This window comes from Pipistrellus hanaki, assembly GCF_964339955.1.
Source record: "Pipistrellus hanaki genome assembly, chromosome: 16".
NCBI classification, from domain to species: Eukaryota; Metazoa; Chordata; class Mammalia; order Chiroptera; family Vespertilionidae; genus Pipistrellus; species Pipistrellus hanaki.
In genome coordinates, this window is record NC_140518.1 from 48,609,549 (window position 1) to 48,623,975 (window position 14,427).

At 49.5% G+C, this 14,427-nt stretch overlaps 1 protein-coding gene across 2 annotated transcripts in view; it reads left to right on the forward strand.

Moving 5' to 3' along the window:
• The window catches only part of PIGL (phosphatidylinositol glycan anchor biosynthesis class L), a 181,226-nt gene that overhangs the window by 74,284 nt on the left and 92,515 nt on the right, over positions 1–14,427 (forward strand). The window lies entirely within an intron of this gene.

The following is a 14,427-nucleotide window of genomic DNA, read 5'->3' on the forward strand; positions in this document are numbered from 1 at the left end:
TACAATTTATTACTTAAAAAAAAAAAAAAAACACGCCTGTTGACCATTGATACCCTTATTGATAGTCAACAGGCTTTAAAAAAAAAAAAAAAAAAGTAATAAATGAATGAAACCTTCACCCAATTACGTGATTATGTTTTGTTGAACACAGCACCAGGCTTATAGTTTTAGCTTTCACCCTTAAGTCTATGATCCATCTCAAATTAATTTTTTTTTGTTTTGTTAATCCTCCCCCAAAGATATTTTTTCCATCGATTTTTTTTTCTTAGAGTGGGAGGAAAGAGTAGAGACAGAGAAACATCTATGTGAGAGAGAGATATCAATTGGTTTGCCTCCCGCACACACCCCCAACCAGAGCTCGGACAGAAGTACATGCCCTTGCCTGGAATCCAGCCTGGGGAACCTTCATTCTGTGAACCATCACTCTATCCACCGAGCCAAACCAGCTAGGGCTCAAATTAATTTTTGCATATGGTGTGAGTTCCTTTCTTTTTTTCTTTCTTTCTTTCTTTCCTTTTCTTTTCTTTCTTTTTTTTCATATAGATATGAAGTTACCTAGGTCTCTATCCTCCATTCTGTTGCACTGATCGACTTACCTGCCCTTGCACCAAGTCAATTCTGTCTTAATATACTTGCTTAATTACTTAGTCATGAAATCAGAGGAAGGCCTCCAGATTTCTTCTTCAGGATTATCTTGGCCCTGCTAAGTCCTGTGCATTTCCAAATAAAGTACAGAATCATCTATTTCTACAAAGCAGCCTGCTTGATACTTTATGCTATCAACCATACTCCTATGAAAATCCCTCAATTTCTCCAATTTAATATGTAATTTCATTCTTTTAATTTTTGTTTTTGCCATACCCATAGCTGGTTTTGTTTTTTTGAGGAAAATGTTTTAAATTTAAAAAGAGAGTTCCAAAGAAGAGCAAAGAGAAAAACAATAAATTAAAATAAAAGGAAAGGAAAAAAGAGAGTTCTGGCCTGCCAGTATGGCTCAGGGGTTGAACCAGGAGATCACAGGTCCATTCCTGGTCAAGGCTCCTGCCAGGGTTGCAGGCTTGATCCCCACTAGGGCGTGTGCAGGAAGCAGCCAATCAATGATTCTCTCATCATTGATGTTTCTCTTTCCCTCTCCCTTCCTCTCTGAAATCAATAAAAATATATTAAAAATAAATTTTTAAAAAATGAAATGTGGCCGAAACCGGTTTGGCTCAGCGGACTGAAGGGTCCCGGGTTCGATTCCGGTTAAGGGCATGTACATTGGTTGCGGGCACATCCCCAGTGGGGGATGTGCAGGAGGCGGCTGGTCTATGTTTCTCTCTCATCGACGTTTCTGGCTCTCTATCTCTCTCCCTTCCTCTCTGTAAAAAATCAATAAAATATATTTTTTTTAAAAATGAAATGTGTTTTGATTTACAGTTTTGTTCTCCGAGTTTGCACCTCCACCAGTGCAAGGAATTTCTGCCTTCCCTGAATCAGACAACTTTTTCAAAGCGGTGGGGACCATCCATGGAGCAGCTGACACAGTATACGAAGACTTGAGGTATACGCTCTCCCTAGAGTTCCCCCAGTGGCACCCACACTCAAAGCCCTCGTGCCATGCTACCACCCCAACGTAGACACCAGGGTCACATCTGGCTGGACGTCCTAAAGGACAAGTGGCCTGCCCTGTGTGACCTCAGGACCATCCTGCTCTCCCTCCTGCTAGAGATCGCAGCGTCGATGGCCCGCGGCACACACGAGCTGCAGAGCTCTGGGCACACCCGCAGCCTTCAAAAGCACCAACAGGAAACCTAGGCAAAGCAGGTCTCCGGCCAAGAGCCCTGACCTGGGGTCCAGCCTCTCTCCTGTGCCGTCTTTTTACCTTTTCCTTAGGTGGTATGTCCTTGCCTCAATTTCTGTATAGGACTCTGTATTTACAGCCATGGTATCATATTTGTTTGGTGTCTCATTTTAATATTTTTTTATTTTATTGATTTTTCATAGAGAGGAAGAGAGAGGAATAGAGAGTTAGAAACATCGATGAGAGAGAAACATCGACCAGCTGCCTCTTGCACACCCCCCACTGGGGATGTGCCCGCAATCAAGGTACATGCTCTTGAACAGAGTCGAACCCGGGACCTTTCAGTCCGCAGGCCGATGCTCTATCCACTGAGCCAAACCGGTTTCGGCTGGTGTCTCATTTTAAAATTAAGCCTCTGGTTGAGCCCCTGTGATGAATGAATATATATATATATATCCCTAATATGCAAATAGACCAAATGGCAAAACAACCAAACAACTGGTCACTATGGCGTGCACACCAAGAACATGGCAGGTATCGGCAGCAGACGGCAGAGTGTGGAACATGGTGGGCGTCGGCCATGGCGGGATGGTGGAGCAGGTGAGTGGGGGTGCCAGACCAAGATGGGGCGCCAGTTGCTGTCATGGGTGAACCTCTGGTGGTTACTGAAAATTCTTTGCTCCCACGCACTGCCGTCCTGCCTGGTGTTTACAGCCACTGCTGGCGCCCAGCACCGGCCTCAATCACTCAGCACCATCAGTGGTGGCTGCCAGCCCTGATCGCCTCTCAAGGCTTCTCTACCTCCCCCTGCTCCTGAGGAGCAATCGGGGCTGGCAGCCACTGCTCACACCTGCTGCCAGCAACAGCCCACTCAACCCACTGATGGTTTCCCACTCAACCCACTGCTTGCACCTGCTGGGGGCACCAGCCCCAATCGCACCTACTGCTGGCCCTGGACCCAATCACTCCACACTGTCAGCAGTACAATCTGGGCTGGGACTGGCACTGTCATTGTGTGGGAAGAGCGGCAGCAGCGGCAGCTGGAGCTGAGCGGCCAGCAGACAGGGGACCATGGGCCATGGCAGGAGGGGCCGGGCGGGAGCATAGAGGATGGGCAGAGACCCACCCTTGTGCCCAGAGCAGCCTCACGCCCACAGTTCCTTTCAAGGTGCACCAAGTCGTGTACAGGACTCCTACTATTAAATAAATACATTTTCAATATAAAAAATGAAATGTTTTAATAAACAATGCCTTTAGAATTATTCAAAGTGTGTATACATTTTTTGGAATACCTTATGTATAAGCCCTGGAATGTTTATAGTTGTCTCTTTTTTTTCTTTAATCCTTACCTGAGGACATACTTCTATCAATTTTAGAGAGATAGGAAGGGAGAGAGAGAAACATCTATGTGAGACTGTAACATAGATCGATTGCCTCCCTACATGTCCTCTTCCATTAGTGTGAAAACTAAGCTTCTCCCTTTACCCATGGAATTCAGGAATTTTTCCAGGATATGTGTATGTATTTATCTTTTTTACTGTGTTGTCTGCATGTCAATAAGCTTAACACCTGCCAAGCTTGATAAAGTAAAAAAAAGGAGACAACAAAATATACATTTATACATTAGAAATGAAAAGGAAAACATAACCATAGAAACAGAATTAACTCAAAGACTTATCATGGAATCGTAATGTTTTTTAGACACTTAACTGGGCAAGTATTTTTATCATCTCTGGCTATTTAGCATCTGTAGGTTTGTGTAGGTTTTGACAAGACTTGCTAAATCATAACTTCTATTTAATACTAGGGTTCCTCGGGGTGATCTGCAGGGATTGGAGCCCCAGCTCACACCCCCAGCCTTGCAGCCCTGCAGCCCCACCTGGCACCCCACCATGGCCTGGTGCCACCACCTCACCTGCTTCACCATCTCACCTGAGGGGCAATCAATCAGGGCCAGGCCCCCTGCCTAGCTTTATCAGCACCTGGGAGTGGGTGGTGGCTGAGGGCTTCCCTCCCCCCCCACCCCCCCTGCCACCGCCTCTGGTCACCATCTGTGGGGCCATTAGCAGGGCAATTAGGCCCCTGCTCGCACCCACCTTAGCCTAGCGCCATCTGCTCACCTGCTCCACCATCCCGCCATGGTCCTGTTCTCATCAGGGCCCATCAGAGCCCCCAGCGCCTCCACTGCCGCCCACTGCCAGTGATGCGTCGCTGACGCCTGCCATGTTCTGTGCCACCCCCTAGTGGTCAGCGCATGGCATAGTGAGCAGTCGAACTCCTGATCAAACAATTTGCATACCGTGTTTCCCTGAAAATAAGACATCCTCCCAAAATAAGACCAGCCCATGGAAAGATAAGACATCCCCTGAAAATAAGACCTAGCACAACTTTGGGAGAAAAAATTAATATGAGTGTCTTATTTTCAGGGAAACAGGGTATTAGGCTTTTATTATATAGGATAGGCTGTTTTTTGAAAAAGAGTGTCATATGTAGAAACGGGAAACATATCCACTCCTATAGCTAATCTAACATGAGCAACTTTCCCTACCAGAAATGACATTAACTTCTTCCAGAATTCAAATTCATAGAGATAGAAAGTAGAATAGAGGTTTTACTGTACCAAGTACTATTCATCACACTATTGTCTGTTCATGGACTATGTATATCCTTATAATAAAGAAGTAATATGCAAATTGACCCTCACACCATCACAAAATGGCTGTACCCACAGTGAAGGCAGAGTTCCTGTAACACAAGATGGCTGCGCCCACAATGGTTCCCATAATGAGTGATCAGCAGGGACCTGAGGCTGTGTGACGCCAAGCTGGGATGGGGGACCTGAGGCTGCACCCCCCACCCAGCGGGGCTTGACTGGGGACCTCCGGCCATGCCCCCAACCCAGCTCCAGGCCAAGGGACCTGAGGCTGTGCCCCCTGCCCATCAGGGCTTGACGGGGGTGGGACCGGCTGGGTCTGGATCTTGCCCAATGGGGGTGGGGCTGGCCCAGTCTAAGTGTCGTGTGATTTTGAGGTGCATGCAGGTGGGTGGGGACTTTACTCTGGGTCCCATGGTGTGCCCCAGACTCTGACAGGAAGAAGGTTTTCATATACATTTTACTTTCTTTCATCTCTGACACTTCTATTATAAAGGGCAAATAGCAATATTAAAATATTTCCTCTAATTAATTCCCTTTTAATGTGCATGAATTTCATGCACCAGGCCACTAGTGTCTGATACAGGCCCAGATCTGTCTCCTTAGAATAAGAGATTGTCTCTGCAGCAAAAGTGTAAATGTTCTTCTATGACATCCACTGTTGTCTGAAAGAGAGCATTTTTTTTTCTTTTTTTTTAATTGACTGGGGACCTCCGGCCATGCCCCCAACCCAGCTCCAGGCCACTAGTATTTTATTGATTTTTTCACAGAGGGGAAGAGAGAGGGATAGAGAGCTAGAAACATCGATGAGGGAGAATCATCGACCAGCTGCCTCTTGCACACTCCTATTGGGGATGTGCCTGCAACCAAGGCACATGCCCCTGACCGGAATCGAACCTGGGACCCTTCAGTCCGCAGGCCAACGCTCCATCCACTGAGCCAAACCAGTGCCGGCTCTTTTTTTTTTAAATCAATCTTTATTCATATTATTACACAGGTTCCTCATTTCTCCCCCCCTCCATCAGGTTCCCACCCCACCCTCCGCCCCCTCCCCACCCCACATTGTCCTCATCCATAGGTGCACAGTTTATGTTCAGTAAGAGAGCATTCTTATATTGGAGGTCTCTGTCTCCTTGCATTCTCCTGTGCCATAGCGCCCTCTACTGGAGCCATGACATTGACCCATTTGCTGAAGGAACACTTCCTGTTGGTTGGTCTGGGAGGGTGTTAGCATATACTCTGTGCCAGGCATTGCTCTGGGCAGCCATGAATAACAATCTCAGACCTCATGGGGTTTCCAATAAAAATATGAATAAATGGAATAATATCAGGGATTGACAAGTGTTCAAAAGACAAGAAAATAATAATGTAGTGTAGAGTAGTATCACAGGGTAGTTGAAGAAGACCTCTCTGAGGAAGGCACTCGTGAGTTGAATCTTGAATGATGAGAAAAAAGGAAGAAAAGTCAATCAGAAGGAATAGCACAAGCAGGAGCTTACCATTTCTGGGAGATGTGTTCCATTGAGACTTTCGGGGTTCTTTGAGTGAAATTCAAAATTGGCCCATGTATATGGAGGGCAGGAAAAGACCAAGGACAGAGGCAGACTGTTACAGACTGGGAAATGGCAGGTATAATAAGCAAGGGAACTTTCATATTAGGCTTGTTTGGGGTGCCTGGTTATGTAAGATAATTGCGTGGGGTGAAATTGAGGACAACCTTGACTACCTAAGGTATTGTATTTGCTCCTGGAGCAACTCACTGCTGTTCCATCCTTAACACAGGCTGCTTCTGAGTCAAAGTATTAATAGTGGAGTGACCATAAAGGTGCATGTGGCCCACCTAGTCTAGATACTTTTTACATTTGTTTTAAGCCTTACCATCTGAAATTTTGGACAAACTGAGTTGGATTCTCATAGGATAGCTAGCTGGACACAAGTCTACATCAAGGGCCATCATAGGAAATAGCTGTAGTAAAATTCATTTCCCCCCTAGCTTTGAGATATACTGGACAAATCATGTAATGTAAGTTTAAGGTATACAAAATAATTATATATACTAGTGGCCCAATGCATGAAATTCGTGCACATTAAAAGGGAATCAATTAGAGGAAATATTTTAATATTGCTGTTTGTCCTTTATAATAGAAGTGTCAGAGATGAAAGAAAATTAGTAAACTATATATGAAAATCTTCCTTCTGTCAGATTCTGGGACGCACTGCGGAGTCAAGTCCCCACCCACCCATACATGCCTCAAAATCAGGCCAGACCCAGCTGGCCCCACCCCATTGGGCAAGATCCAGACCTAGCCAGCCCCACACTCGTCAAGGCCTTCCCGGCAGAGGGTACAGCCTCAGGTCCCCTGTCCTGGAACCAGGTGGGGGGCACAGCCTCAGGTCCCCGACAAGCCCTGCTGGGTTGGGGGCATGGCCTGAGGTCCCCTGGCCCAGCACCAGGATGGGGCAGCGCCTTGAAATCCCCAGTCAAACCCCACTGGGCAGAGGACACAGCCTCAGGTCCTCTGCCCTGGCCCAGTGTCACACAGCCTCAGGTCCCTGCTTATCGCTTGTTTCATGAACCTCGCCTCAACTGTGGGTGCAGCCATTTTGTTTTATAGGAACCCTGCCTCCTCTGTGGGCGCAGCCATCTTGTAATGGTGTGAGGGTTGATTTGCATATTGCCTCTATTATATATGATGATTAACACAGTAAGGTTAACACATCTATCACCTCACATAATTACGTTTTTATGTGTGTGTGGTGAGAATATTTAAGGTCTATTCTCTTAGCAACTTGTAAGTCTACAGCACAGTATTATTAACTATAGTCACCATGTTCTATATTTGACCCCCAGATCTTATTCATTCTTATTATATTCTTCATAAGAATATTATTCTTAAAAAATTATTTATTATCCCACTGGAGGGATGCAATGGTGGGCTTTACCATTCACCATGGAGCATACGCTTTGTGAGAACCTAAACAAGACATTTGACTCAGAAAAAGTTCTGTTTCTCTTGAACTAATAAATGTGTAATCACGTTCCCTCTTTGCTTTCACCACTTAGGTAGCTAGCCCTACATTTGCAGCCTATTTCTAACAGCCATACAGGACCACTAGAGACAATCAGCATATGGGTTAAAACTTTGGGCTTTGGAGTATTTCTCCTTTGCAATAGCAGTTATAACAGATGTGAAAATAAATATACTTGACTCTAATATGATTATACATAAGATCATGGATGCATTTCAGAAGTTAGATATTGCTACTATAATCAAATGATTTCATGTTGACTTTTCTATCATGATTCCTCCCATCAGGCACTAAACATTGAACGATTATACTTTATGTCTGTAACGATATAGATGATGAAATTTCCCCTCAAACTCATTACAGCAGATAACTATCGGGTCTAGTAATAATTAATGTCGTTTTTAACATTCGTTTAAAATCTTGCTCGGCGTTGACTTGTATTGACATAACCTTCAAACACGTGGTATCTACAGAACGTGTGAAGTGCAATTAACAAGTTTTGCTTGAAAAAGTTTGTGTTTGGTTTGGTTTTTTTTTTTTTTTTTTTTTTATATTTCTTTTTTTTTTTTTTAATCAATCTTTATTGTTCATATTATTACAAAGGTTCCTCATTTCTTCCCCCTCCACCAGGTTCCCACCCCACCCTCTGCCCCCTCCCCATCCCCCATTGTCCTCATCCATAGGTGCACAGTTTATGTTCAGTCTCTTCCTCCCTCCCTTTCCCCGATAGTAAATCCCTTTTCAGATAGTAAATCTGTTACTTAGCATTTTCTCATATCAATAATACCTCCACATGCCCAATGATACACTTCACACAAAAGACATTTTCAAATAGGTCAACCAGCCTCATCCAGGCCCCACCCAAGGCACTCACAGATCAACACCCCAGCGCTATACTAACTCAACACATCCAGATCTAAGCCTTCATCACTTGATTCAGCAGACCCTCAAGTTCCCGCAAAAGTTTCCAGCCATGTCTGAGAGGCAGCCGTGGGCAGGTACAGGCGAGGAGCGAGCTGTTTCGGGCCTGGCTGCTCCGGGCCTGGCCTCTGTTGCTCTGGTTCGTTCCACAACCAGCTGCTCTGGGTCTGGTCACTGCCGCTCCCAACCTAGTTGCTCTGGACTTGGCTGTTGCTGCTACAGGCCTGGCCGCACCCGACCCGGCTGCTCTGGGACCGGTTGCTCCGGTCCCGGCCGCTCCGGGCCTGGCCACTCCCAGCCTGTCAGCCGCTGCTCCGGGCCTGGCCGCTCCCAGCCTGGCAGCCGCTGCTCCGGGCCTGGCCACACCCGACCCGGCTGCTCCGGGCCTGGCCGCTCCCAGCCTGGCAGCTGCTGCTCCGGGCCTGGCCGCTCCCAGCCTGGCAGCCGCTGCTCCGGGCCTGGCCGCACCAGACCCGGCTGCTCCGGGCCTGGCCGCTCCCAGCCTGGCAGCCGCTTCTCCGGGCCTGGCCACTCCCAGCCTGGCAGCCACTGCTCCAGGCCTGGCCGCACCAGACCCGGCTGCTCCGGGCCTGGCCGCTCCCAGCCTGGCAGCCGCTGCTCCAGGCCTGGCCGCTCCCAGCCTGGCAGCCACTGCTCCTGGCCTGGCCGCACCAGACCCGGCTGCTCCGGGCCTGGCCGCTCCCAGCCTGGCAGCCGCTGCTCCTGGCCTGGCCGCACCAGACCCGGCTGCTCCGGACCTGGCCGCTCCCAGCCTGGCAGTCGCTGCTCCGGGCCTGGTCGCACCAGACCCGGCTGCTCCGGGCCTGGCCGCTCCCAGCCTGGCAGCTGTTGCTCTGGGCCTGGCCACTCCCAGCCTGGCAGCCGCTGCTCCGGGCCTGGCCACACCAGACCCGGCTGCTCCGGACCTGGCTGCTCCCAGCCTGGCAGCTGCTGCTCCAGGCCTGGCCGCTCCTAGCCTGGCAGCCGCTGTTCCAGGCCTGGCCACACCAGACCCAGCTGCTCCGGGCCTGGCCGCTCCCAGCCTGGCCGCCACTGCTCCGGGCCTGGCCGCACCCGACCCGGCTGCTCCGAGCCTGGCCGCTCCCAGCCTGGATGCTCCGTGCTTGGCTACTGCTGTTCTGGGCCTGGCTCCTCCCAACCCAGCTACTCTGGGCTGGGCTTCTCCGGGCCCAGCCACTCCGTGTCTGGGTGTTCCTGGACTGGCCACCCTGGGCTTGGCCGCCTCTGCCTCAGGCCTGGCTGCCACTGCCCCAGGTCTGGCTGCTCCAGTGCTGGCCGTTGATGCTCTTGTTCTGGCTGCTGCTGCTCTGGGGCCTGGCCACTGCTGCTCCGGGCCCAGCTGCCACTGCCTTGTGCCTGGCCACTCTAGGCCTGGTCGCCGCTGTTCCAACATTCTGTCCCTTTTTTCTCTCTTTTTTTTTTCTTTTTTAAAAAAAAAACAAAATGCATTTATGTTGCAATGTTGGCTGGTGCGTTGAGTTCTGACTTAGTCTTTGATTTTTCAAGATCTTCTTTGTATTCTTTCTTAAGTAATTTTACTATCATTTGCTCTCACTTGATTTCTTCACATTGAGAACTTCTTTGGTTTCTTCCTCCTTGTCCTGGGAGGTCAGCAGGTTGGCCTGTGGCACCCCTTTGTTCTCCGCGGGCTCCCGCGCTGCTCCAGCCTGTTGCTGGGGTCGGCGCCGCCCAGGAAGCAGCCCCCATCCTTGGCTCCGTTGCCGGCGGTCAGCAGTTGAAGGCTCAGGGGCACCCCCCCCACTGGGGGCCCCGTCGCCCGGCTCCTTGCTGCGCCCGGCTGGCTGGTGTCCGGCAGGGGCTCCTGCTCCTCGTGGCGTTCCTCCAGTCTGGAGCTTTCTTTCTCCCTCCCACTAGGGGAGTCCAGGATCAGAGTCAACAGACTGTCCTCTGCGCACAGTGTGCGCGACTCCGGGGGCTCGGCCTTTCGCCGCACTCCCAGGACTCCACCTCACAGCTCCGTCTCCCCCTGCCCGAGCCTGGGTCCCCAGGGACTGGCCCAGACCTGGAGTTCGGGGCGGTCTGGACTGAGGCTCAGAGCTGCCGCCGGAGGCTTTGTTTCTTCCGGCTAGGGTAATCCAGCATCAGAGTCAACATTCAGTCCTCTGCGCGCCATGTGCGCGCGACTCCGGGCGCCCCGCATTTCGCCGTCCCCCGGGATTGTCTCCCCCTGCCGGAGCCTGGGTCCCCAGGGTCTGGCACATAACTTGGGGCTCAGCGCTGCCGGTTCGGGGGTTCAGCCCAGGCTGGGGGTTCTATTTCCTTCCTGCTAGGGAACGCCGGGCAGCACCCAGCCCTCTCCTCCTCTCCGGCTGCGACCTCTCCGCGCGCGCGTGCGTGCGAGCGCGCAGCATGTCTCCGTACCTTAGGCTTTTTTTCAGCTCCTCTGATTTTCCTTCTGGTTTTCTCCCTCCTTCCTATTGTAGAGTTTTCAGTCAGTCGACTACCTGTAGCTCTGGGCAATGTCCACTCTACATTTTAGTTGTATTCCCTTGAAATTGTTGTGAGCTGCTGCGGCTAGGTGTATACCCGAGCAGCCATCTTGGATCCTCCCACCAATAATCTGGTTTGGTTTTTGTCGCAAAACTAGGGCTAAGAAGATGGCGGATGAAGAGTATATTCGGCACTGCATGCTTTACGAGTTCCAATTAGGAAGAAAAGCAAGTGAGGCTGCAAAAAACATCTGTAGTGCTCTTGGTCAAGATGCAGTTAGCGCCAGAAAATGCCAGCGTTGGTTTGAGAAATTTCGCGAGGGAAATTTTTCGTTAGATGACAAGAGTGGTCGAGGCCGTGTGTCCAATTTTGATCAAGAAGCTCTTCAAGCTCTTTTGGTGCAAAATCCTCAAATTACCCAACAAGAGCTTGCGACAACTTTAAATTGTTCACAAAAAACAATTTCCAATCAATTGCGTGCACTTGGCAAAGTCCAAAAGTTTGGAAAATGGGTTCCTCATGAGTTGACCGACAACAACCATAATCAAAGAGTCACAATTTGCAGTTCGCTCCTCTCTCGTCAAAACCGTTTGCCATTTTTAGAGCAAATTGTTACCGGAGATGAAGAATGGGTGCTGTCTGTTAACTTGAAAAGGCGGCCTCAATGGCTGGACAAAAATGAGGCTCCGCAGCCCACGCTAAAACCTGACTTGCATGCGAAAAAAGTGATGTTGTGTGTTTGGTGGAATTTTAAAGGAATTCTTCATTATGAACTTTTACCATCTAACCAAACCATTACAAGTGCAGTGTATAGTGCCCAATTGGAAAGGTTAGCCCAAGCTTTAAGAGAAAAAGAACCCGCGCTGATTAATCGGAAGGGCGTAATTCTTCACCACGATAACGCACGACCGCATACTGCAAGAATCACTGCTGAAAAACTGTGCCAGTTGGAATGGGAAGTTCTCCCTCAACCTGCATATTCTCCTGATATTGCCCCTTCTGATTACCATTTGTTTCATTCTTTGCAAAACTTTCTTCTTGGAAAAAAATTTAATAATGAAGAATGCCTCAAAAATGCATTGACCGAATTTTTTGCATCAAAATCACAAGAATTTTACAACAGAGGGATTAAAATGCTTCCTGAGCGTTGGGCACAAGTAGTAGAAAACAACGGCAACTATATTGTTGATTAAATTTTGTTGTATTGTTTAAATAAATTCGATTTTAAAAAGTATTAGAAAACGACATTAATTATTACTAGACCTAATAATTTTAAACCTTGGTTGTTTTTTACTGCCCTGGGAATTGAGAGAAAACTTGTTTACATGTAAACTTGCCCTTAGGCTATCAAAAGGTGTAGCCATTCAAGTGTAAATGGACACATTGTTTAAACATAGCTGCTGGTTGGAATTGGATTACCTGTTCTGGGTGGGAAGGGCTTGTCATTCCCTTTCTCCATTAAAATTAAGGTGTTAGCTTTAAAACCTCTTTTTGGCAAGAGACCTTAAACTTTCAGAACTTAAAATTTTTCAGATAGTAAATCAGTTACTTAGCATTTTCTCAAATCAATAATACCTCCACATGCCCAAGGATACACTTCACACAAAAGACATTTCCAAATAGATCAACCAACCTCATCCAGGCCCCACACAAGGCACTCACAGATCCACACCCCAGCGCTATACTAACTCAACACATCCAGATCTAAGCCTTCCTCATTTGATTCAGCAGACCCTCAAGTTCCCACAAAAGTTTCCAGCCATGTCTGAGAGGCAGCCTTGGGGCAGAGGCAGGCGAGGAGCAAGCTGTTCCGGGCCTGGCTGCTCCGGGCCTGGACTCTGTTGCTCTGGTCCGTTCCACAACCAGCTGCTCCGGGTCTGGCCACTGTCGCTCCCAACCTGGCTGCTCAGGGTGTGACTACTGCTGCTCTGGGCCTGGCCGCACCCTACCCGGCTGCTCTGGGCCCGGCTTCTCTGGGCCCAGCCACTCCGGGTCTGGGTGTTCCTGGACTGGCCACCCTGGGCTTGGCCGCCTCCGCCTCAGGCCTGGAAGCCACTGCCCCAGGTCTGACTGCTCCAGGCCTGGCTGTTGCTGCTCTGGTTCTGGCTGCTGCTGCTCTGGGGCCTGGCTGTTGCGGCTCCAGGCCCAGCTGCCACTGCCTTGTGCCTGGCCACTCTAGGCCTGGCCACCGCCGTTCCAACATTCTGTCCTTTTTTTTTTTAAAACGCATTTATGTTGCAATGTTGGCTGCTGAGTTGAGTTCTGACTTAGTCTTCGATTTTTCAAGATCTTCTTTATATTCTTTCTTAAGTAATTTTACTATCTTTTGCTCTCACTTGATTTCTTCACATTGAAAACTTCTTCGGTTTCTTCCTCCTTGTCCTGGGAGCTCAGCAGGTTGGCCTGCGGCACCCCTTTGTTCTCCGCGGGCTCCCGCGCTGCTCCAGCCTGTTGCCAGGGTCGGCGCCGCCCAGGAAGCAGCCCCCGTCCTTGGCTCCGTGGCCTGCGCTCAGCGGTCGAAGGCCCAGGGGCACCCCCCTCTGGGGGCCCTGTCACCCGGTTCCTTGCTGGCGCCCGGCTGGCCGGTGTCCGGCAGGGGCTCCTGCTACTCGTCGCGTTCCTCCAATCTGGAGCTTTTTTTTCTCCTTCCCGCTAGGGGCGTCTAGCATCAGAGTCAACAGACTGTCCTCTGCGTGCAATGTGCGCGACTCCGGGGGCTCGCCTCTCGCCGCTCTCCCAGGACTCCACCTCACAGCCCCGTCTCTCTCTGCTTGAGCCTGGGTCCCTAGGGATTGGCCTAGACCTGGGGTTCAGCAGTCGGGAGTGGGGCTCAGCACCGCTGGAGATTTTGTTTCTTCCCGCCAGGGCAATACAGCATCAGAGTCAACATTCCGTCCTCTGCGCACAATGGCAATGTGCGTGACTCCGGGGGCTCCGCTTTTCACCGCTCCCCTGAGATTCCGCCTCACAGCCCCGTCTCCCCCTGCCCTAGCCTGGGTCCCCAGGGTCTGGCCCATAACTGGGGCTCCGAGCTGCCAGTTCTGGGGTTCAGCCCAGGCCGAGGTTTTTATTTCCTTCCTGCTAGAGAACGCCAGGCAGGCACCCAGCCCTCTCTCCTCTCCGGCTGCGACCTCTCCGCGCGAGCGTGCGTGCGCGCAGCATGTCTCTGTACCTTAGGATTTTTCAGCTCCTCTGATTTTCCTTCTGGTTTTCTCTTTCCTTCTTGTTGTAGAATTTTCAGTCAGTCGACTACCTGTAGCTCTGGGCAATGTCCACTCTACATTTTAGTTGTATTCCATTGAAATTGTTGTGTGCTGCTGCGGTTAAGTGTCTACCTGAGCAGCCATCTTGGATCCTCCTCCTAATTTAACTTTTTAATAGCTTTATTGAGGCATGAATTATGCACAATAAGTTGCACATTTTAAAGTATATAAATTGATGTTTTAATATATCACAAAAATCCAAGATAATTTCCCTCACCTCCCAAAGTTTCTCCTGCCTTTTATAATCCATCGCATCTTACTACTTCTTAGCAATTCCTGATATAGGTCAGGTAAATATTTGATGA